Below are 23,660 nucleotides of genomic sequence, written 5' to 3'. Positions count from 1 at the left end.
GGTTGCACGATTCTTTGAACTCGCCTGCATCATGTAGCAGCGAATGAAAATCAATCTTTTGGGATGTTGGTCTCACTTTGTGAAGAAAACCCAACATGGAACCTCAAAAGTTATTTCTTCTGCGGAACGTTCAGGGACGGATGGAAGCCGCAAACTTTTTCAAAAACAGAAATATTAAAATTTAATCCCCTCGTTTGTTTCATTTTTTTAAATTTTTTTTTTTTTTTACTTCTTTACCAAAATGAGCCAAATCGAGGCTAAATAATTTGGCCAACAGCTTCCGTTTGTCGCCAGCGTGATGAGTATAAGTATAAACAGCATGTGATGAATGGAATCAGTTCATTTTGCTGCATTTTGTCAAAAAGTAAATAGCTCTTTGGAGCAGTTTCACCCCGGTTGGTAATCCAGCTTTACTTGGCCACAGGTACAGTAAATGTTGATCTGGGCAAGACTGAGCTCACATTTAGTTTTTTTTGGGTCTTCCTCCCCAACATTTCATTGGCTGCTGCAGAAGAAATTTGCCTCAGCGTGTCATCTTTTTTCTTATTTCTCCAGCAGCTCAAAAATCCAACAAAGCATTCACCGGTTGTTTTGAGCTCTGGACGTCCTGCAGAACAGTAAAGCACAAAGGAAAATGGTTCCAACATCAGCAGAGACAATGGTAACATGACTCCCCTCCCCGGATCCTGGCTAGGTTTAATCTTGAGCTGTTTAGAAAAACAGATATAATAGAAAATGAGACCAACGTTGAGCTTCGACAGATTTTTCTCGGCACTGATACATTAGTTCTAAGAACAAGCAGCTTTCATCTAACTCTCATTTGTTCGACTCCAATTTCTGCAGACTAAATTGCCTCTCTGGGCACACGGTCGGTCTTCATAAATGGCTTGCCTTGTGTCTGTCACTTCGATAAAGTGTCACGTCAAAGGTCCTTTTAGGAGTGAAATTAAAGAAAATTGATATTACTTATTTCATTTGACGCTGCCTATCAAAGGAAGAGCTCGATCATCACAGACAAATTCTCAGTCAAGAGATGAGGAAGATATTTACTTTCAGGATGATGACTGTGTTTTCGTTTACTAAAAACTTGTATCTGACAAAGGAAATTAAAAACCCGCCAGGATTAAGGAATGGTGTCTTTTGAATACACCCCCCCCCACCCTCCTCTGCCACGCCACATAAATTAATTAGATCAATCGCCAGTCAGAAAGTACAAATGAGTTTACTGAAATGGAACAGGATCTTTTCTCTCTTCCCCACTTTTCTCGTTAATAGCCAGTCACATTCAAACTTCTGCCTTTCTTCTTGTAATACACTTCAACCTCGGGGCAATAAAAAGCCGCGGTTCCCCACGAAAGCCCGACACACCACCATGAAATGCAAAACATTTTCAAAAAGCACTCCTTTTTCTTTCCGTGTCCCCAAAACATATAAAAGGTTTTTGTCAGCCGAGCGCCTCGAGAGCAGCTTCAATCCATCCCTCCTCTTAGACTGCAAGATTTTATGCCCCTGAACTGCTTTAATTTTCATGACTTGTGTGTCTGCTGAGCTCTGAAACCAGCAAACGGCAGTAAAAGATGGTTAAACAATTAAAAAAAGGAACACGATGATGAGTCTACTTTTCCGTAATGAAAGAAAATAATTTTCTTCTCATCGCTGATCAGTTGGTAGAACTAGTTTAGTTTCTTTCTCCACTTCTCGGTTTATATGCAAGTCGAAGGTTAACACACCCAGAAGGCGAACAGAAAAGCGTAGGCAGCACCAAAGTCAGGTTCAGGGCGAGCAGGGATCAGTGAGATAACCTGATGACCAAAGAGGGGGGGTTCATTTATTTCCAAGCTTAAAGTTGGATGTGAATTTAACTAATTCAGCTCGCCCCTCAGTCAAGGTTTGATGTTTTTTACATTTTTTGTCAATATTTGGTTCCAGCGCTCAGAGCTGTAATGAAATTTTATTTATCTTGTTTTTTTTCTGCACTGGAAATAAGAAACAATGACAAATAATTGTGTGAAGTCTCCCTCAACTGAAGGTAGACCTCCATGTGGTGATCAGGTCTTGTTCTGTATTCATATCTTAAAACCAGCAGTCAGGACTTCTGCAGCTTTGTGATGTCACAATGAAGCAGTCCTTGCCCTCAGCTCCGCCCACCTACACCGACCATCCAACCTCCATCCAATCAGAAGAGAGGCCTGAAAAAAGGAAGCACTGGAAAGGTTTTGGGGTCTTATGGAGATTAAAACTGCAGGAGAATCTACAATTTCAAAGCGTTTGGTGGCCTAATGGTTCACGACGTCAAATCCCGTCATCCCGTTTGCATTTACTTCCCATCCTTTAAAGCGCTCCTTCTCCTGCCCCACTCCTCCCCTGACATTTACGTTTCTGCGGCCGCTTCCAGTGTTTGGGATTATTTTTGACGCTTTTGCTCTCCTTTGTCGAGTCCGGAGTCAAAGTTAACCAAAAGGAAACTGCAGCAAAATGTCGAGAGGTGAGAGGCTCAACCTTTAGATATTTGCAGCTGTAATCAATCAGGTTGACAGCTGTGCAGAGAACGCTGCTCGGGCTGCCTGATGCTTGTAAAAACACAGCGGCGCCACGGCCCGTGTGAGGAGGCAGGAGCATCCATAAAAGTAATTAATTTCAAAACATCGCCAGAGCAAAAGACCAATTAAGAAAGAGGGTTATTTCATGAGGTCAGCGTTTGGCCCTGGCTGCTCCATTATGGGCCCAAGGAACAGAAGTGCAGATGCTTTTGTGTGTTATTAGTTTAGCTGCGTAGGTCATAATGGTCATTATCAGGGTGCCATAAATCAGCCCGGGTTACATTCAGGCCGGACATAGACTCAGGAACAATTAAAATAACTAATGCACGATTGTGGACATCAATTAGGTGAGCGGTGAGTGAAAAACCTCCAGCTCTGTCCACCCTGTTTAGAAGCACACGAACGGCATCGTCAGCGAGGAGCTTTAACAGTTTGTGTTTCGCCACGGAGCGTCCAGAAGGAGCCGATTTAAAGCTGCTGAGACGTTCACGTGTTTTCAATCAACTCATCGGCCTTTTTTCGAGGGAACGGCACAGTCCTCTACAGATAACTCTCCCAGCTCGTTTGTCTAAAGACAGATCCAAGAACTTCATCTAAAAAGATCGAAGGAACGTGTGGGAGGAGGCCGGGGTCTGTTTTTACACAAAACCATTAATGACAAACAGATCTGGATCTGCAAATCCACAAACTTGTGGACAAAAAGGAAATGAGGGAAGGTGAGCTGATGGGGGAGGAGCCTCAGGCTCCACAGGGAGATGTAATACTTGCTATATTTCCACTCAAATGCATCTATTCAACTGCTATATTTGTTGATATCAATTTAAATTTCATTTCTTGTCTATTTTGAGTCTTAACAATCCAGTTTTTCATCAAGTAGGAAGGAAAAACTAATCAGCTGCTGGATTTAACAATGCAGAAATGCAGAACTAAAGAATAATTGAGGCAAAAATGTATTTGCAAATATAATATAATAATCCAACATGTTTGTACACAGACAGTATTTTCCCTTTTAATACTTGAAATATATTTTATGGTGATATTTTCTCTAATTCTCATATTTTGCCTCATCTGAAGTATTTTCTCCGACTCTGATATTTTGTTCAGAGGTTTATTGTAAACTCTGAATCTTATTGATTTGAAGCAAAACTTTGTTTTCCAAAAAAAAGTTTTTCAGAAAACTCTCAATGTAACAGTTTCCTCTGTTAAGGTAGAAGAAGTGAGTATGAACACTTAAATCACTGTCTTTAGCTGTGCGGCTGGATATTTTGAGCTCGGCGGCGCTGATGGATCCATCCGAGAGCAGCTTTTGTTGTCGATTATGACAAACATTCACCAGCGAAGCTTATTATTTTTGGATGCAGCTCAAACCTTTAAATTGTTTTCTGACACTTCAACCGCTTTCAGACATTTTCCTGCCATTGTTGTGTTCTGATTGGTGGCTGATTATTTTGACTCAAAGTAAACATGAGCAAAAAGCAAAAAAAAAAAAAAAAAGACAACACTCGATTGTCTTCTGGGGAAACTAAACTAGCGCTGAATTTCAGGTAGAAGTCAAATCATTTTGTAAGACAAATCAAAGCTGCTTGAAAATTTCAAATGTTTGTGTGTATGGATTTAAAGGCACGTAAATCATTAACCATCAGATCAGTTTCTGCATTTGATGTTTGACGTGAAACCTGTAGAAGCTTCAGGAGAAAGACAAAGATATAAAAGCCATGTGAGAATAATGTTCAGAACTGACAGCAGGTGGACTCAAAACACTAATACGACAAAAAACAAAAAAAAAAAGGAAGGAAGAAAGGAAGTGCTAACAGATGAAGCAAAAATAAAATGAGCTTTTTACTCCTCTTCCTGCAGCGATGCTGGGACTGGAAATGCAGTTTCAGGACTGTTGAGAGGTAAAATATTGCAAATAAACGCTGACTGTTTGACGTGCTGGAGTCTTTGGACAAGGAAAAAAGATGGATGATAGGGAGTTAATCCCTCAAGTGGAAAAGCACAGTGAGCCGTGCAGCTTCTTTTTTTTTTTCTGAGGATGGATCCACTGTACGCCATTGAAGCACGAGCTGTTCATTTGTTGCTTGAGTGGGGAAGCCATCAAGTTGGCTCAGAAAGCATTTCCCTTTTCAAACGGATTCATCCATTTGTTGTTTTTGTTGTTGTGTTTTTATTTTGTTTCTTTCTTTCTTTCCCCGCGGGCTCATGTGAGAGTCTGAGGGGGAAATCTTGGCAGTTTGAAATGAGAACGGCGACAAAAGAGTAACAGCCCGCCGTCGGGAGGTTGTGAAGGACATCTGTTCGTGACCTCAGACCTCCACCAGCTGCAGCCGCCGCCATCCAAACGCTCCACCGAGGCCTCAGCCAAGCCCCGGCTCTTGGCACCGCACCGCTAACTTTGTGCAGCTCTTCTGCTTTGCCAGTTTTCCCACTTTATGTTTTCAAAAAGGAAAGTTTAAACCCCCAAACACATCAAAGGCAACCAACGGCACCAAGGCAAAATTATTATCTTATAAAACATCTCGTCTGCTTTTACCTGAGAACGCGGGGAGAGATTTGTATCGATACTGATGGATTAACATGCAAAGCAGACTGAGCTGACTCCATGAAGTGAGTTTCACATACAGGCAATAGCGGCTCGTTAGCAGTGCAATTTCGTTTTTAATGTCACACTTCAAATCTTTAACAAACTCCCCACACACTGTCCTGGTACAACAGTGCTTAAATAAAATAAGCAAACAGAAATAAATGGGTCTTCTGTAGAAACAAAATTGGTTCTGAAGCTTTTTTTTTTTTTTTAACAAGCGTCTCGTGCGAACGTCTCTCTCGACCAACAAACAGCACAAATAAGGACGTGCTCTTAAACATGTGACAGTTAAGCTTGTAAGGCGACTTGTAATTGAGGGAAAATTTCCCAGCAGACTCTTCAGTGACTTCCTCAGGGTGTCAGCTGATTGACAGAGCGGAGCGTGAAGTAATGTGTGCAGTCATACGAAAACACTTCAGCTGGGGCACAATGAAAAAATGATCAAGTGCAAACTTCATGTGTGACTCTGAGAGTGATTCATCGCCGTTACGGATTATCTTGATCTACTCAAGTTTCCCCACATGGCTGAAGGATGAACGGATTTCTTTGGAGAGTGGGAAATGAGGCTTCAAACCTCCAACAGACACCAGCAGGAGGCAAAAAAAAGTCGTCTCCAATAATTGAGTCTTGACTGAATGGACAATAACAGACTTCAGCAGACAATCAATTTAATTTGAGATGTCTGGAATTGACTTCCAAATGAAAATCAATCTTAAGGTTTGACTTTACAACTAATTTGTGACAGCAAAGGCTGCAGAACACCTCTTAATAAAACACAAATCAGCGCTCGGAGTCCAAATTCACTCACTTTGCTTTGGTCTGTATCGAATAATTTCTTCACTGAAAATTGGAGCCAAATAAAATCCCTTTACATGCATTTCATCAGTTTATTCAACGCTGATGAAACCAAACTGATTTACTTTGAATTCTGATCAGCTAGCTTGCAAAAACACACAAATTAAAATTTTGTACTTTTCTTTTTAATCATCGTCACATCAGCAACCTGACTGGCAGCAAACATCACAGTTAAAATAATAATTAATTCAAATAATGATAATAATAATAATAATTTATCTTCTGCTCTCAAGTGGGAATAAAAGATTAGCAGCAATGAACATTGTTTTCTGAAAACCATCAATGGTGCCACAACTACAAAGTTTAAGCAACAACATAAACACAACTTGACAGAAGATCTCTGTTCTGATATGAAAAGGAGATCTTTCAGTCCCTACAGTTCCACTTCTCCTTCACAGTCCGCCTCTCTCACCTCCCCTGCAGCGTTATTTACTCCTTCCTGAGGAATCCCATGACTTCCATAGAAGCAGCACGCCTGCTGCCGCGCTCACCGGATAAACACACACAGAAAAAAATAAAACAAAACACTACAAAAGTGTTTAAACAAGCTCCATAAGTCGGTCGTTGGTGTCCAGATCGATCCAGATCGATGCGTCGGGTCTGAATCAACACGAGAAGCAACACACACAAACATGCCCTGTTTGGGGTTTTGATGTTTTATCCTGTTATTGGCATCTTTCTGCGGCCATAAATAAATAGCTAGAGGCTAATGAGATCTGGTCAAGAGGGCATGTGTGCACTGTAAGCGCACACATTCAAACACAACACAGTCTTTTCTGAGTCAAACGTATGTGAAGTGTAAATGCGAACCCTTGAAAGGACGAGAAGCCGACATCTAACCGCACACATTGAGCCATTAGGATGAATTATTGATGCACGCTCATATTTATGCAGGTAATAATAGGAACGGTGTTAATCTTCTCAATCAGCCTGCCGCACAAAGTGCCTCCGTCACTGTTTCCCGCTCAGTTGAGCCTTATTTTAATCAGAAACAGACAGCGAAGTAGCGTTCCGCATGTATCAAATTAGCTGTTCTGGCAGCTTCCCAGGAAGTGCATTATGGGAAAGTCATCTGCAGCAGGCTCGCTCGCCGCCTCACCTTTCCTCTCTCTGACGGAGGTTATAACACTGTTGGATGTCCTACCTCTATTAATTCACAGTGGACTTTAGCTCAGCAGCAACTAAAATCATGATTTAAACTGAAAGTTAAACTTCAAACTACGTCCACGCTGAGGAAAGTGCTGCCAACTAAACGCAAAAGTACGTAAATCAAAAGCTCTCCAGTGTAGAAAAGAAGCAAACACACACTGATGGATAAGCAGCTATTAAAAAAAAAGTTCTGGCTAATGAGCTAAAGTTGTAAAACAGGAAACGGTCTGAATTTATATTTGACTTATTCTGTGCTGCTACGAGAACGACTACGACTGGAGAGAGAAACATTAAAGCTGATCTAATTAAAAAACAAACAGGCTGAGAAACCTAAAGATGCTTTAGCTAATGTGGTGTTGGATAAATGTAAAACTTATTTACCACTTTCAGACTCAAGGACATGAAGCTGTTCAGTTTGGAGCAACAACTACTGCTTGACTTTGATTTTTGTTCCCCGCGTCCGAGCGAATGTTTGCAAGAACTTTCATTTCGTTTTCGCTGAAGTCACCGTGATCTTTGACCTTTCCAGACAAATTTCCCTCGAAGGAGTTCTCAAGACGTCTCGTTCACGTTTGGCGAGCTCATCATGAGCTTGACCTTTGACCACTGAAGTTTAATCATTTCAAATAAAGAAGTCCCATGAAGGCATCTCTGAGGTTTCACACCAATAACAAGTGAGACACGATGCCAATCAAACCTCGGACAGCACAGAAAACATCAACTCCTTTTCTGACCGGCCAGCACTTTGAAAATTTGTGTGCGATAATGAACAATGCTGCAGTTTTAGAGAGCTCTTAAGGTGCTCCAGGTCATGGGGAAAATTTTCCTCCTCACTTCCTGCAGGGTTACTGATTTGGACAAGAGAAAACATTCTGATTTTAGAAATGGCGCTCATTGGTTTATTGATCTCGTGCCTCCATTGACTCAAAAGGTTCTTTTTCTTCCTTCTGCAAGAAGACGCTGCAAGTTCAAGTAAACAAGCAAATTGGGAAATTGTTCAAATAAGTAAAAAGTTAGAAAAACAAACAAACACCTGTGGTTAGCTCTGTTCAGCCCACAGAAGCGTATGCACTCCCAAAAGTGCCGACTCTGGGATCAGCCCTCTAAAATCAAAGAAGTGCTTTGCAGTTTGCAGAAAATTTGAATTGTACAGTAAACAATGAATTCCCAGATTGAGGAGGGGGGGGGGACACTGAATGTGGACTTGATTAGTCCGGTCTGTAGGTGGAGTTCTTATCCTGCTGCTCTGGTGAATTTAGTAAGCTGCCACAAACCTACAGCTGTAATTTTAAAAAAGGGGAGAACTGCAGGCCTGCATGTGGTCTCACAAGATAAAAGGGTGTGTGTGTGTGTGTGTGTGTGTGTGTGTGGCGGGGGGAGGGAAAAATTCTCCCCCACTTCATCCCGCCTCTACACCCACTTGAATTAAAATAATCCACTTTCTTTTTTCCCTCTTCACCACAACTTGAACGTTTCCAGAGGGGTCTCGGAGATACTTGACCACATGACGCATGAGCAGAGCCTTTTTTAATTTTTTTATTTTTTTTTATTCTTCCCCTTCCAAGACACAGCTGCCTCGAAGTCCCATTACGGTGTGTATGAAAGCAAAGCGATTAAAGCATCAACATGGCTGCTTTTCCCACTGACATCTTTAATGAGAAGCATATTTCAACTGAACGGAGCTGCCTTTCCTTTCCTTTTTTTTTTTTTAAACTTTCCACTGATTGCATTTAAATGGATCCCGCGAAGCGAGGAGTAAAGATCCAAATCTGTTTTTTAAGACTTGCTTTGTCACATGATGCAGGTTATTCAATTTCACAGGCGCGCGGCTCACATATTGAGCATATGTTTGATTTTATGACAACTTCTGCCATTCTCCCTGCAAACATTATTGCATCCGGGGTTTATGGGCTTTCTGAGGCAAAAAGTGCTGTCACTCCTGATCATATTCTCTGATTTATACCATTTTAAACTCTACTGTAGTGCTGAGATGATGGTTATTTCTCTTTGAAGACCTCATCTATCTCAAGGTTTCTCAATGACATCTTAAACTGGGGGGACTGAATTGGTATAAAGAGGAGGAGGAGAGAAAAACTGCAAAAAATGGGAGTGAGAATAAAGAACATTGAAGCAGGGAGACAGAGTGCAAAATGGAAGTTAAAAGAGGTAACTAGAGAGAGACTGGCAGGCAGCGAGATGAAATTGAGAAGCAGGAGACCCAGAGAGACTCAGCGAGACTCACTTCATCATATTCACCGTGTGCGTGACCTTCAGGTTTTCTACACACATTTGCGCACCCACAATTGTTATTCTTGCGCCGGGCAATGAAGAAGGAGGAGGATTTAAAGGAGCGTAGGTGTTTCGGAGGAATGAGTCTGCAGCAACGTGCTGTCAGGATCGTGATCAATGAGGTCAGACTCAACTTTCTCCACGATTTGAACGGATCAGCCAAGTTAACCTAAGACACCTCAATGCTGAGCTCATGTCTGAAAAACAGTCCTTCCCCTTTATTAGAGCGTCTGCCGGCACAGGCAAAGAAAAAAAAACAAAAAACACTGGTAGCTTTGCATGAACCGGTAGAATTGACCCAAAACTCTCCGATAATAACTAACCCTTCCCATGAACCTCAGACTTGATTTCAGACTTCTATTAGACAAGACGAGGGTCAGCGCTCAGCGCTCAGATACCAAACCAAGTCTGAGACTGGACACTTCCTGACCTGAAACAGCTGACTTGAGGCCCGTTATGAATTTAACATGAAGGATTCTAAGCTTCAAAGAATTGAGATTTAATTGGCCAAGGTAAAGTTTCAGACCTCGTCTTGTGTTGACTTCCCCTCAAGGACTCATCACGGGTCTGTTCAGATAAGACTGACTTGGCGTGCGCTCCGGCCGGTGTTGGACTTTTAAGAGCAGTCGAACGGTCTTAAACGTTTCCTGGCTGGATGTTGGCGTATTCAAATCGTCTCGTCTTTCTTTTGCAGTTCGTTGTCTTTGTTTACACATCTGTCACATTCAATAAATCCTCACAGTCCCTCCGCTGTCTCGCTGCTTCTTTTGTTCTCTTCTTGTTCTAAGTTTTTGCCGGCGCTGCTCGTGTTACGGTTAATGCTAATCTTCACGCGCCCCCGACTGACACAGAAAGTGAATAAAACAAACAAACACAAAGCTCTTGCGATAACCAGCTTTACCTTTCTGGTTCGTTTCATGTTTTCGTACTTTTGGATCCAAAGGCAGCAGCTTCATCCAGGCCAGCAACGGTTTGTGGAAAACTGTCTTCTCTTGAGGATACGAGGCTTTTAAAATAGAAATACTGGCGGTTTGGCCTGGACTGAGGACCACCCTGTTATTTCAGCCCACATCCTGGACCTCCAACACCAGCACACCCTACACAGATGTTGCTGACTCTCTGGAGTAGACCAGCCCGTCCCAAACATCTGACCTGTTTCATGTCAAGCAGAGAACTATGGAAATATCATGAGAGATACGTTTCCTTTTCTTAAAATTAGAATAGAGGCGAGTCCAGGTCGCACATAACGCTCTTACTAAAGTCCTTTACAATGGTGATATTTCCTTTTCTGCAATTTCTGCAACTTTCCTCCACTACTCCCGTCTCCGCTGCACTGCCTTCATTTAATAGCTGTGGTTTCCTTGCTGATTTACGTTTAACGGCATGTAGAGCAGATGTTAAATTGAGTTTAATGCTTGGAAACGGATGGACGGAAAATTTTCACTTCACTGCAGGGAGAGGCATTCCACGTGTCATATCTCTGATTTACTACGGACCGTTGATGACCGTATTGATCCTGAAATGGAAATATTCAATCACCACCTCAGGGTCAACTGGTCTCTAAACTCTCCGTTTAATGTGCAGAAGTAGATGCAGATGGTTCTCTTCTGTCACGTCATTGTCTCAGTTAATCCAGAGAAAGCTGCCATCAGCATAAGCAAAAAAAAAAAAAAGGAAATATTTTGCATGTGGCAGCTTTGCCAGATACACACAGGTATGAGACATGCTGACAGTGAGGAGTGACAAGTATTTTTAGGAAAAATAAATAAGGTGACATAGTTCAGTCTGCATGCTTTCACTGTCTGAATGTGAGGGGAATAACAAGGGTTACTCAAAGTAAAATTAAAGTCCGTTAAAGAAGCCCTGTCAAGAATTTTCTCTTCTGCTTATATTCACAAAGCTCGGAAACGCAGAGTGTGTTGCGCCTCTTTCCCATCGGCGTGGCAGTTAAATGAGTCAGTTCAGAATTTTTTGGAGCGAATGGTGGGTGGGGTACCTGAGTAGGTGTGAGCGAGGAAAACGGCTCGCTGGGCTAAAAGTTCTGCAGCTCACAAAAAAAGCGGCACCTTCCATAGTCTCATTTCCTTTCAGCTTCATTTATGCATCCCAGAGATATTGTTTACACAACCTTCCAAAAATATGGATCAACTGCATACTCGCAGAGTCCCCCCCCCCCCCCCCACCGGCTGCATCTACCGCCGCAGCCAAGAGCCCTTCTTTCCTCTCTGAGTTGCAACATTTGAAATGCTGTCGCTGTCACAAGTGTTTTAAATGTCAGCCGATGTCACTGCTTAGTTAGGTGTCAGGTGGGAAAGGGTACCGGCAGTAAGAGCAGAGATACCTGCCAGCTCTCGAGGCCCCTTCCGCAGCAAAGCCAGAAATAAACTGATTAATCTCTGCATCGCCTCTCGGGGGATGCATTGTTTTGAAATACCTGCTTTCTGTTGGTGCTTGTGTGCAAAGCTAACGCGCTCGTGTGCAGCGGTGCGTTTCGGTGCGAATACGGCTTCCTCGTAAAGGTTAATGGGACCAGTTTAACACCTGGAAGGATAACTGAACAGGCCTGCCGCCCTCTGGCCCCGGAACCCAATCCTTTTTTATTTATTTATTTATAAGTGATTGTTAAAATTGGATGATGATAGTCAATTAAAGTGCAACAAAGAGACACAAAACAACGTTAAATGATCACACAGACAGAAAATAACCAAAAAGGGTTCCTCAACTACAATGAGATGTAAAGCGACCATCAAGAGATTCAAAATGGCCCCAAAAGGAGTTCAATGAGATGCAAAATTGCCACAAAGGATACAAAGCAGCAACAAAGCCACGTTAAATGACAACAAAGACAGAAAGAGGGAAGCAGAGAGAAGCGAAATGGCTACAAAGACGTAAAAAGACCATAAAGAGTTTCAGAACGACCACCGAGAGACTGGAAATGACAGAGGCAGAGCGATATAAAGAGATCTCGCTCATAAAACGTCCATCTTTCAACAGTATGCTGAAGATGCGAGTCACTTTTAATTATTCCCAGACAGGAAGTGCGCTCCTGCACGTAAACCTCAGGAAGTCGTCGTGGGTCTGCAGAGCTGCGAGCAGGCTGGGAGTTCTTGCTTTGGCTGCTCGCTCTGCTTGCTTGTTAATACCACTCTTGGGATACACCCCCCCCCCTCCCAGACATACATCACCCCATCCCACCTCCGCCCCCTCCTTTGGTCCAGGTGATTAGGAACTCACAGAAGTCCCTTGTTCTCTTTGCACTTTCTCCTCATTCGATTACCTCCAGGCGTCGGGGGAAATGAAGGTAAATCCACCGACGGTTTGCCAGGTGAGGTGAACAATGAAAAAAGAAAAAAGAAAAAAAAGGAATAGAAGCTGGATGCGATTCATCACGGAGCTCCCTTCATTTTGCAGGAGTGCGCCTGGCACAGCTGTTTGAAATGGCACCCCTCGCCTGCAGACTTTGGGGAAGGGCGCTTTATGAAGATACATGAGTCGGAAAACAGACTATTAAAGTTAGTGAGAGTTCATTAACCTTGTAAAAGTCGGCTCCGGGTCCCATAAAGCGCCATATTTCAGGATTCTGCCCGTCATTTTTTATCATAAGTGCTCTTGGTGGCCTGATAGTTCATTTCACACGTGACAAGCATTAAATGAGACAAAGACAATAGGACTTCGAGGTGTGCACACATGGCGGCTAATGACTGATTTTTGTGGCCTGTTATCTGAGCTCCAGCACTGAACCTCTCACTGAGCTTTTCTGCCTTTTCACACACTCAAACTTAGCAACACCACAAGCTGAGCCTAAACGAGAAAACACAGAAGGTAACCGCAATCAAGGACGTTGTTGCCAAGCTAACACGGCTAATTGTGGACAACGCGGGGAGGGGAGGGGGGAAGGGGAGGTCCTACGTCGAGCATTATGCTGCTATGGCTCCACCAGGAAGGTGTTGTGGAGGAAATGGAGGCAATCAGCGAACCAAGATGGCAACTTTGACTCGGAGACAGAGCGATTATAGTGTCGCTACCATCTGGGTGAGTCATCTGCTCTCTCCCATCACTGTATAGCAGGTTCTCATAACCATCATCATTACCATTCACACTGCTGCATGTTCCCCTATGGGCCGTCTCCACTTCTGATTTTTATCTTCACATCACAGTCAGTGCTGCAAAATAAAAAAAAACCGCATGCTATGAAAATAACCACGGACGCTGCAGAGCACTGAGCCTGGAGGGTCCCGTAGCTGAGCTTGTGTGTGTGTGTTTGGTTTCTGATGAAAGTATTTGGAAGCTTGATTTTTATTGGGCTGTTTGCGTAGCCTCGTGGAGTTCACGGCCAGTTTGAGGCACATTAAGGCGACCCCTGCCAAATTATGGGACTCGTTCAGAGCAGATGTACAAGCATGCTTCGCAAAAAAAGGTTGTCATGAGCAAACTGTTTGTTAGGTTTTATTAAATGACTGCGGAGGGAGAATAGTCAGCTCTCTCCATATTGTTTCTGGATGGTGTGACGGCCTACAAGCAAAAGAAGCCTGTGATTTAGCAGCGAGGCCGGGCGATCAGAGACGGCCTCCCCTCACCATCAACTCACCAAGAGAAGTGGCCAGCCTGACCCCCCCGTGCAACTTCATGGAGGAAACAGCTGCATCTGTCCTCAGGGCCCAGCAAAGGTTGGCCGGTCAGCGTCTGGCTTCGTCAGCGTGCAGCAGGCTGAAAAATACAGACACACACACCAGCAGTCAGGATGAGACCGAGTTTCTTCCATCAAAAGCCAGAGAGCGGAAAGAATAAATGCTCGATGAGTCAGAACAGTCAGCTCTTTCACATGATGAAGTGTGTCCCCTCCACGTTGACTTAAAGGCCGAGCCGGAGAGTTCAGAGTTCATAAACACACACGAAAACCAAAACTGAACAATCCTACACGTCCTGCGTTCAGGACCGTGACTCACATTTTCTGGATGAGCGTTTTTTTGTTGTTGTTTGTTTCTGTCCACTACAACAAACCCACGCTCGCTGCAGTGAGATGTGACACTCGTGTTCTGTCGGAGAACTTGTTACCTTCATGTTCTTCTCCTCCACAGTGTGCAGGTCCAAACAGAGCCGAGCTGCAGGGCTGACTCATATACTGACACTCACAGGTGTGATGACTTTTTGACAAATATATGAGAGATGTATTTACATATTGTATATTTACAATGATTAAGAATGTCTTGAAACAATAATAGATGTCAAAATACTTTTGTGTATCAGCTGCGTTGACTTTATCATTGTCAGGTCTGTTTGTGTGGATCACTGCCAAAGAGCCACATTAAATCTGCTTTGGTTCGGTGTCATCTGTAACACGACATTTCAGCAGTCTGGAGTAATTGTTATTTTTATGGTTATTCCGTCTATTATGGTGCAAAAAGCTGGTAATCAACACTGACGTGTTTCTTAGGAAGTTGTCTCTTAATATTCTGAGCAGCAGCTCTCAGGAATACCAAGTCAGCTCAGCAGGACGACGGTCAAACTTTCCACTTATTACCTTTTAATCTGTGGATTTGTCTCATTATTATTTTTGTTTTTACTTCAGTTGACGATCGAGTAATTTCCTGACACCAAACAACATGAAGGTGTTTAATAAATACGACCAAGTCCAGTCTATTCCCTGATATCATTTAAAGTTCCTTGTTGTTAATTGCGTCGTGTTGTTTGTTCCCTTCCTTGGCGATGCCTCTGCGGTGTTCAACGCTCAGATCTCTGCTCACCTCACCAAAGATGGATGCCTGCCCGTGATGCACATCCCTCGCTGTCATTTGCGTGAAATGGGAAGATGAGAAAAATTTGTTCCTGTCTCTTTTACCTCCCCCCTTCCACACCCATCCTCCCCTCTGTCTTCCTGTTGGGCTGCAGATGTGGCGGCTCCTTCGAGGGCCCATCTGTTGTGCTGTCGTAGCTTTTGGCCCGGCTGGCGTCTGACTGGGGGCCAGATGATTAGGCTCCAGTTCAAGGCAATCCACACAGGTAAAGCTGCGGCTCCATCGCCCTCACCGGCCCCTATCAAGGAGAGACAGGGGACGGGGCGTGCGACCAAACACATCAAGCAAAGCTCCAAAGTCGGGCTGAGACCAGAAGAGGTTTTACACGGATATGGACAAATTGATGACGTGAAAAATCCTCAAAGTCGCCGCGTCTCTGCTCATTTCACTTCAGGTTCAAAGCACAATGAGTTCCCCGGCACCTGCCAAAGACGGAGATGTCTTAACAAGGCCGATGTGTTAAAACACGGGGAGGAAACAGAGCCAGACAGAAACTGAACAGCTTGAAATGAAGCTCTTCAGACAAATAAACAGGAGAAATGCAAACTTAAATCCATTCAAGTGTTTTTTTTTCTAACTCCTTAATCAGCTGTGACCAACAGAAACATTTTTCATCATCATAAGTGCTAAATAGCTAAATGGCAGCCTGAAGGGGCTTCACAGAGAATTATCAAGCCCAAGTGACCTTGTTGTGTTCACAGGAGACCGTTTTCTTCAGACTGCGGCTGCTTTGCTTTTAAAATTTTGGATTTGGGGAAAAAAGGTCCTAATAACAGGTTTTTATTAATTAAGCTGCTCAGGTTTCCTGATTTGGGGAATAAATGAAATAAATAGGGAGAAGGCCTTCAGCTTTTCACAGAGGTCGCTTCGTGTTGTGGAAAATGAATCTGAGAGTTGGATTGTTTTCTTCCAAAACTTAGCTTTAAAGCCATTAAATGACTGAAGAGTCACCAAACTGTGCTCTGCAGCCAGCTGGGACGTCTCGTCCCCCAACGAGTCAGAGAAGCCGCAACAGAAACCCAAACAGCAGGAGCCAGATCCACCTGAGGTCCTGTCACATCCTCCAGCACTCCTGGTGAGGCGGTTTCACTCAAATGTGTCCTCGATCCCATCTCATCTCACCACTCAGCGCTCCGAGCTGCTCACCGTCGGAGAAGGTTAAGATGAGGAGCGGCTGGCCTAAGGTGGTGAGCAAAAGTATTCGTTTGCAGCTCGAAGTACAAAGAGAATAAATTCACTTAATTATGTGGACTTTGTGAATAATTTCAGGTGCCTCGCAGAGTTCCAGTCATCAGATTGTGAGAAGTAATTTAATGAGGAACATTTATGAACCGCATCTTAAAGGTGAAGCAGTCCAGACTTGTACTCAAACATGTTCCTCACATAAATAGTCTCACATCCTCACCGTCACAGATTTCCATCACCAGAAAACAGAAAAAGCTCTTTTCTCATTGCTGCTGTTCACGTTCAGATTGAATCTTAAATTCAGCAGCTCCACATTTGCACGGATGTTCCGTCTTTCGTGAAACTACAGACGGGGTGATTTGGAAAAGTTTAATCACGCGTCTCCTCTGGAGGTGTTACTGCAGAAATCAGCATTGGAAACAGCTCTGCGGTCATCTCCTGCAGCCAGTCATCGATAATAGATGGGGGAGATATCTGAGTGAGTCAGTCATCTTCACAGTTTCCTGCCCATTTGAAATCAGTCTCTCAGTCTGCGTACAGGCGAGTGCTTTACTGCTGAAACTTTTGAATCTCTTTCTGCAGCAAGTGCACAAAAAAAAGCCCTCAGATCTGAACTCAGATACTCTGTCACATCTTCTTGATTTCATTTCTGGGAAATTTTTAACGGCCAGTGGAGGTCAGCTCCAAAGACGGGGTTTTTCTTTCTTATTTCTGGTTTTGTGATCAGGCAGAAACTGGACGCAGAGCGGTTTTCATTTGGTTTTTTTCTGCGAAGGCTGTTGAACCACCTGCAGGTTCAATCGAAAGCACAGAACGTACTAATGATGTGATTGAAAGGCTCGCGGTGTCTCATGAGCCGCTGCTGCCCTCGGCCACTCCACTTCATATTAATACGTACAAATGTTTGTGCAGCCTGCAATTATACAGACAAAACACACAAAGAGACAGATGTGGTTTTAAAAAGGCTTCTCCTGCAAACAAAACCGATTTGTGCAGTATTTTTTGGAAACATATTGGTTCTTAAACGCAGGTCAAATGGTCAAATTTAATTTGATGTAGCTCCCGGACTGGACGCTCCCAGTTTATTAAAATTTACATCCATCACCTGAAGGGCTGGTGCTAAATTGGGCCATTACATGTCAAAACATGGTCATATATTCATTAAAAACGGCCTTGGCGGGAGCTGCAGCGCATGCAAACCAACCAGCGTTGCCACTGCTGACTTTTGGTTTGTTTTTTTTTTTCTGTAATCTTATTTTTATGAGAAGCAGAAAGAAGCTGAATATCCCCGTTTTGAAACCTACGTGTAGTTTCTTTTTTTTTTTTTTTTTCTTTTATCTTTATTTCACCTTCCAGCTGGACATGAGAGGTGAGAAATATGCACATGAAAAGCACATAAAGATAGACACGGCCTGCAAACTGCAACAACCTCTCAGTCAAAGTGACCAAAGCCTTTTAATAGGGGAGCTCCATAATAATTCACCCGTATCCAGTCGTAGAAATGGCTTTGACTCTTTCACAGCAGCAGAACTTCCAGCTTCATCACCAGCCAGATTTCCCTAAAACAGCAGGATGCCCTTTTTTATTATTAATCCAGCAGATGTGAAGGAAAGACACTAATTTGTATTGCTAGCATTTAGAGCAGCAGGACCAAGGATGATAAACGCTCTAACAAAGACAGGTGAGTAACAACTACATGAAGGTCAATATGCAGAGAAAAACCGCGACTCCTGATGATGCCTCCTGCTGTTGCCCCGGGTTACTCCACCTCCAAAATCAACCAGAGTCGAGCCGTTCGATACCACCAACCCGCTGAAAGATTACTACATGTCAAATCGGGTTTTCGACTGCAACTCTCAAACTCATCTCATCTCACCTCAGAAATGTTTGTTTGCCTCCGTACAGGCAGCAGCTGTTTATAATACACAGAATTTTGAGCAGCATGTGTGTTAATACCCAGAAACATTATATTCTCTGTGCTTCCCCTTTAAAATGAGGGTGCATGTGATTCACAGATTATGCATGAATCAGAGATTCCACTTCAGTCTTTCTTTAGCTGAGGCACATATTTACTGTTTGATAATGCAAACAATAATTCACGGGTAAACATCTTGGTTTACAGTGATTTCCGGAGCATTTCATCCTTTCTTATCTCAATACAGAGGGGGTGGAAATTTTTATTTTTATTTTTTTTCTGGCTTTACTGTGCATTTAGAAAAGGGTGATCATTTCCATTATTCCCCCTGAATGCACCATCTCTCCTTTGTGACCCGATTTGGCACCACCCTTGTCGAACACAAAGGTGGTGACGGTCGTGCTTCGGAGGGTCTCTTTGTTAAGCCGGTGGGAGTTTGATTTGCCACAGGGAAGAAAAAAGGAAGCGTTCCACTGGGAAGGAAGCCCTGTTTTGATTGGCCTTATTGTGAAGCATAAGCTGCAAACAGAGGAGCTGAGGAGGTCAGGCAGACGGATCAATACACAGATTTCCACACTAAACATGTTGAATATGTATGGGAGCTTTCTCCCATGAAGCATCGATCATTTTCTCTTTTATATCCTCCTTGAATGACACGTTTGATGCCTTGCCCTGGCGCCGGTTCTATATCCTTCATAAATGACTCGATTTGGAGGAGAGATATGTGCAGAGATTTTGAACACCCACATCACTGCCGCGTCCTCTCCAGCAGCTGAAGGGTCTCATATTGATTCTTGCAAAAAATGACATCACTTTCTTTTTCATTCATGCTACGTGTCTATGAGATGCTCCTCATTCTGCCATCAAGGTCTGAGTGCCATTATCTAAACAAACACAAACACAAAAAGTGAGCATGATAAAAACCCAAACTTTTGGAAAGAGTGACGAAACCAAGAAGGCTGTCACTGCTTTTCAAAACTTCGCCCTCCTGTCCTGCACTAATGACGAGTCAAGTTTGTGCCACAAGAACAGGCGGCAGATGTGACAGAAGAAGCACAGAAGCAGTAGAAGCGGTAGCCTGAAAAATGAATCCCAGAGATTTAGGCTTTAAGCCTGCAGAGGGACCCCTGGGGAAAGCTGTTGGCCCTCCTGACGGCCCCCCATTCACACCGTCCGAGCCCAAAGCTCCAGAAACTGACCTTAAACACCACGAAGCCCCCAGCCTGATGCCACAGACCACACGGATGTGCGGCTTTCCCTGCCAGCATCAGATTTTGACCGCACAGCCTGACCACACGGCACTTCAACAGAAACCTCACAGATCTTAAATCGAGTCGAGGACAGCTGACACGCTGTGTGAGCCAACTGTGTCATTTTCTACAGGAGTAAGGAAGCCAAGTTGTTGGGTCACATCACCCACCAGCCAACACACACAAGAAGACAACCATGACACACTCACCTGTGGTGAGCTCCAGAAGTCAAAAGCAAATAGTTTTGGTTGTATTTGTAGAGATGTTGCTGATAAAGCAATGATTTGAAACATTGCTCAACATTGCTACAACAAGAACAAACAGAGTTAATAAAAGGATTGTTCGGTATCCGACGTGCAGCAACAGCTTAGAGGAAAGAAAGAGAGACAATAAGCTTTTTGTATGAAATGGTGAAATTATGAAAAATAATGAATGTCAAACTCCACATCATCAAACCGGAGTACACTCCGGTGTGGTTATGAATTCAAAGTGAAAACTCTCCTGGCTGTCTGATTCCCCTGAGACAACTCCTCTCTTGGCATTTAAAAAAAACACAAAAAAAACAATCAATCTGCGGGAAACTTTTAAAATATAACTGGAAAAAGAAAGCCCCCCCGGGCTCTCACGGTGCCGTGTGCAGCACGCCCTTCATTCTGCAAGTCTTTGTCATTTTCATATCCATCTGACGGCGCCGCAGGCTTTTTAATAATTGAATTAATTATATTGATATTGTTGAGTATCCTCCTCTAATTGTAATAGGATCTTGGGGACAATAAGGGCGTCTCTCACCTGCAGCCCATCTGGCTGCTTTCTGGCAAATATATACGTGTGAATGTGGCAGAACGGCACCATCAGTGTCACGTGAAACTGAGACAATCGTGCTCTGTACTCAGGTTTGCAGTGTGAGCGTCTGACGGCCCAACATGGGTGTTTTCACGAACTCACCACGACCCACCTCACGTCGCATAAACACAACAACAGCCTACTTATTATTCCGATACTCATTTCTTACAGAAAGCACCAACATCTGCTGTATGGCCACATACTGGGAGAGAAGTGACGAAAACCAACAGTCAGACAATCTGTCTCTGCAAATGACCTCCCCGCTGTTCTCCTGGTTTCCTGAGCTGCTTTAGAAGCTAAAGCACAGAGAGGCACAACAGCACAACAAACATTTCTAACTATTTCAGCGTTGTGCTTCGCAATCCTCACCTTTACTGACTGAATGTGAGTTTTAAAACTGTCAACAAAGGAAGAACAGACTCTGTGCTTTACTTTAAGCTTCACATATTCATGCTAGCATCCACAAAAAAAAAAAAAAAGATGCTCAGATGCATCTTATGGGAATGAAAGAAATGACCAACATTCTTATTCCATCCTGGTTTTAGAGCAGGAGAGGCTTCACTACTATAGATAATTAAATTTCACTGTCAGAAGTTACAGTTGAACCACATAAGTTTGGGAACAGAAAGTCTTTCAGTGTAGTTTTTATCACCTGTCAACTTCACCAGGATCGAGATTTTGTCAGCGGGGGGCACTCAAAAGGAATCCTGTTAATTCCACCGCTTGTAACTTTACCAAAGTATGATGGACTTATCTGACACTCCTTCGCACGACTTCCAAACTTCGGCAATCATACCAATTAGTCGGTGAGTTGATCTTCCACACGGGCGCCTCTCAAATCTCCAAATCTGCTGCCACAAGAAAAGTCCTCAGTGATCAAAGTGTAATTCTGCCACACGTGCGTGGTTGTAATTTAGAAGTCTGGATATCCGTACGGAGAGGAATTAAAAGGAAGAGAATTGAATATCCCAAAAGGGCGGAAAAAATAATCTTTGGCAAGAAGTCACCTTTAAGAAGAGATTTAAAAGATGATGGTGGGGCGAGCTGTTCGAAGGCCCTCGGAGTCAGGGCTGACGCTGACATCTTCAGAAGTCTCACCTTCTTACGCCCATAACACCTCGCACTTTGGATCGCCTCCCATTCCTGCAGGGCTGTGCGTATGCATTATTTTCTGAGGTGTGAATCAAAGGGAATGGTTCAAGTCGGGGTTCATTTCTGTACTTTGGGATGGCTGCTGTGACGTGACGCATACTAATGTTACCGAAGTAGGTTTAAATTTCTGTTGTGCACTTTTTCTTTTCACCACAGTTCTCACTGAGTTAAATAAAATCACCCTCATACTGTCAAAACACACCATTATGGTATAAATCCATACATTTAAATCCGATCCAACGTCTTTACTGCCAATTGATAGTCATTAAACATAATGCAGGTTTAAACCTCTTCAGCCATTTTTAAATCTAATCTCAAACGGAGGTTCTCTTACCGACATGAAGAGGATGAAGGCTTTTCAGTCGGCTGCAGTCTGCAACATCAGCACTACCTGCCACTAAATCCTCCAAACTGGTCCATTAAAATGAAAACTAAATGAACACTGAGTTGTATTTCACAGCTGCTTCCCATTTTGTGAACGAATTCGCTGTAGTATCAACGAACGAGCAGTCAAGGTTTGTTTCAGCCTTAATACATCACTTTTAACACGCACTTAGGACGCATTACATTAGAACATGAACAAATGACTGTAATGCTGATTTACTTCTTGCAGTTGGCCTCGACACATCAGGACTCTGTTCAGGTTGGGATGGACTTTCAGTGAAGGCGTTTAAAGGTAAAGACGGCAGCAAGAGGAACGTCAACTTAGCTGAAAGACCAAGCTCTAAATTTACCGTTTGGGCGTTGCTCCGACTCTGATCTGGAGTCGTGAGCTTTGACTAATGATGAATGAGATTACAGGAGCTGGCGAAATTAGTTTCCTCTGCAGTCTTGGAGAAAAGGGGAAGGAGGTCTGAAACCTGCAGGGAGCTCATCCAGCTGAGGAAAACCTGGAAGACGCTGCTGGAGAGGGAAGACCTGAACTGAAATGAAGTCGGACAAGTGGAAGAGAAAGGATGGATGGATGGATGTCCATTAACGGATTTTTTAATTTGATTCGCTAATCTGTTAACTCATACGGAGAATTTGAGGAAGAAGAAAAATATTAGAGCTCAACTCAAGTTTGTTTGTTTTGTTTTTATTGGAAGTTCTAAGTATGTTTTCTGTTTTGATACAATCTGATGTATTTCATCAGATCCCATCAAAGAGCTTCAGCTCCTTTGTATGAAGCAAATGGGTAAAAACGCAACATACCATTTTAAGGCCAGGATTCCACAAACCACTTTGCCCACCTGTGTTCTTTTCTTCCATGAAAACACTCCCCTGCACTTCATCTTCTTTGGTTATTTTGGTTCCAAGTTTGAATTGAAAGCTCTCGATTGATCGAGTGGACCCTTTCAGTACGACAAGAAAAGAAAAAAAAAAATAACAACAACAGCAAAGCATAACAAAAAGCACTTCAAACGTGGCCGGCATGAACACATAGTGAGATTCATCTGTCTGAAAACAGACCTCATCCAGAGGTTACTGCCGCCGACGGGGGCAGGACACTTGTTTGTGGGAGACAAAGTGTCAGAGTGCATCATGTCCAAGGTCCTGGGGAGAGGAGATACATCAGACACCCAACTGTAATGGCCTGTAATTAGGGAGCTGATTAGTAGAACTAATGACCCAATAAATGATCCCTCTCTCATATCTCAATGTCTTTTGGGATGAGACCGGAGCGGGAGATGACGCCGGCGTGGCCGGACGGCGTCGAGGACAGCCCCGCTCTCGTTTGAACTAATTACCATCCAGACAGGTGAGGAAGTGCTGCTGGAGGACAATGAGGCAGTTTGGGAGAATTTGGGAAAATCGTTTTTTTAATGCTGCATTTTGCACAAGAGAAGACTTTTGTGACAAACATGTTCGGCTTTTTCTTTGCTTTGGAAGGAGACCTCTCTCCCCTCCCTCCTTCTCCAATGAGGATTCACTTCCTCTCTCTGTATTCAGCAGAGTGCTGCAGGCCACCGGGTAATAGGTTGCTAGGGGCATATCAAATGGGGAATAACAGTGGTGATTATCTTCTCTACCTCCTTGAAGTAATAGATGAAAGCATCACCATCATGTAATAGCCTACTTAAGCCTGTCAAGGCAGGAGAAATTTTTACCCCAGCCTTATTT

This window comes from Echeneis naucrates, chromosome 20 (assembly GCF_900963305.1).
Source record: "Echeneis naucrates chromosome 20, fEcheNa1.1, whole genome shotgun sequence".
NCBI lineage: Eukaryota > Metazoa > Chordata > Actinopteri > Carangiformes > Echeneidae > Echeneis > Echeneis naucrates.
This window is presented reverse-complemented; position numbering follows the sequence as displayed.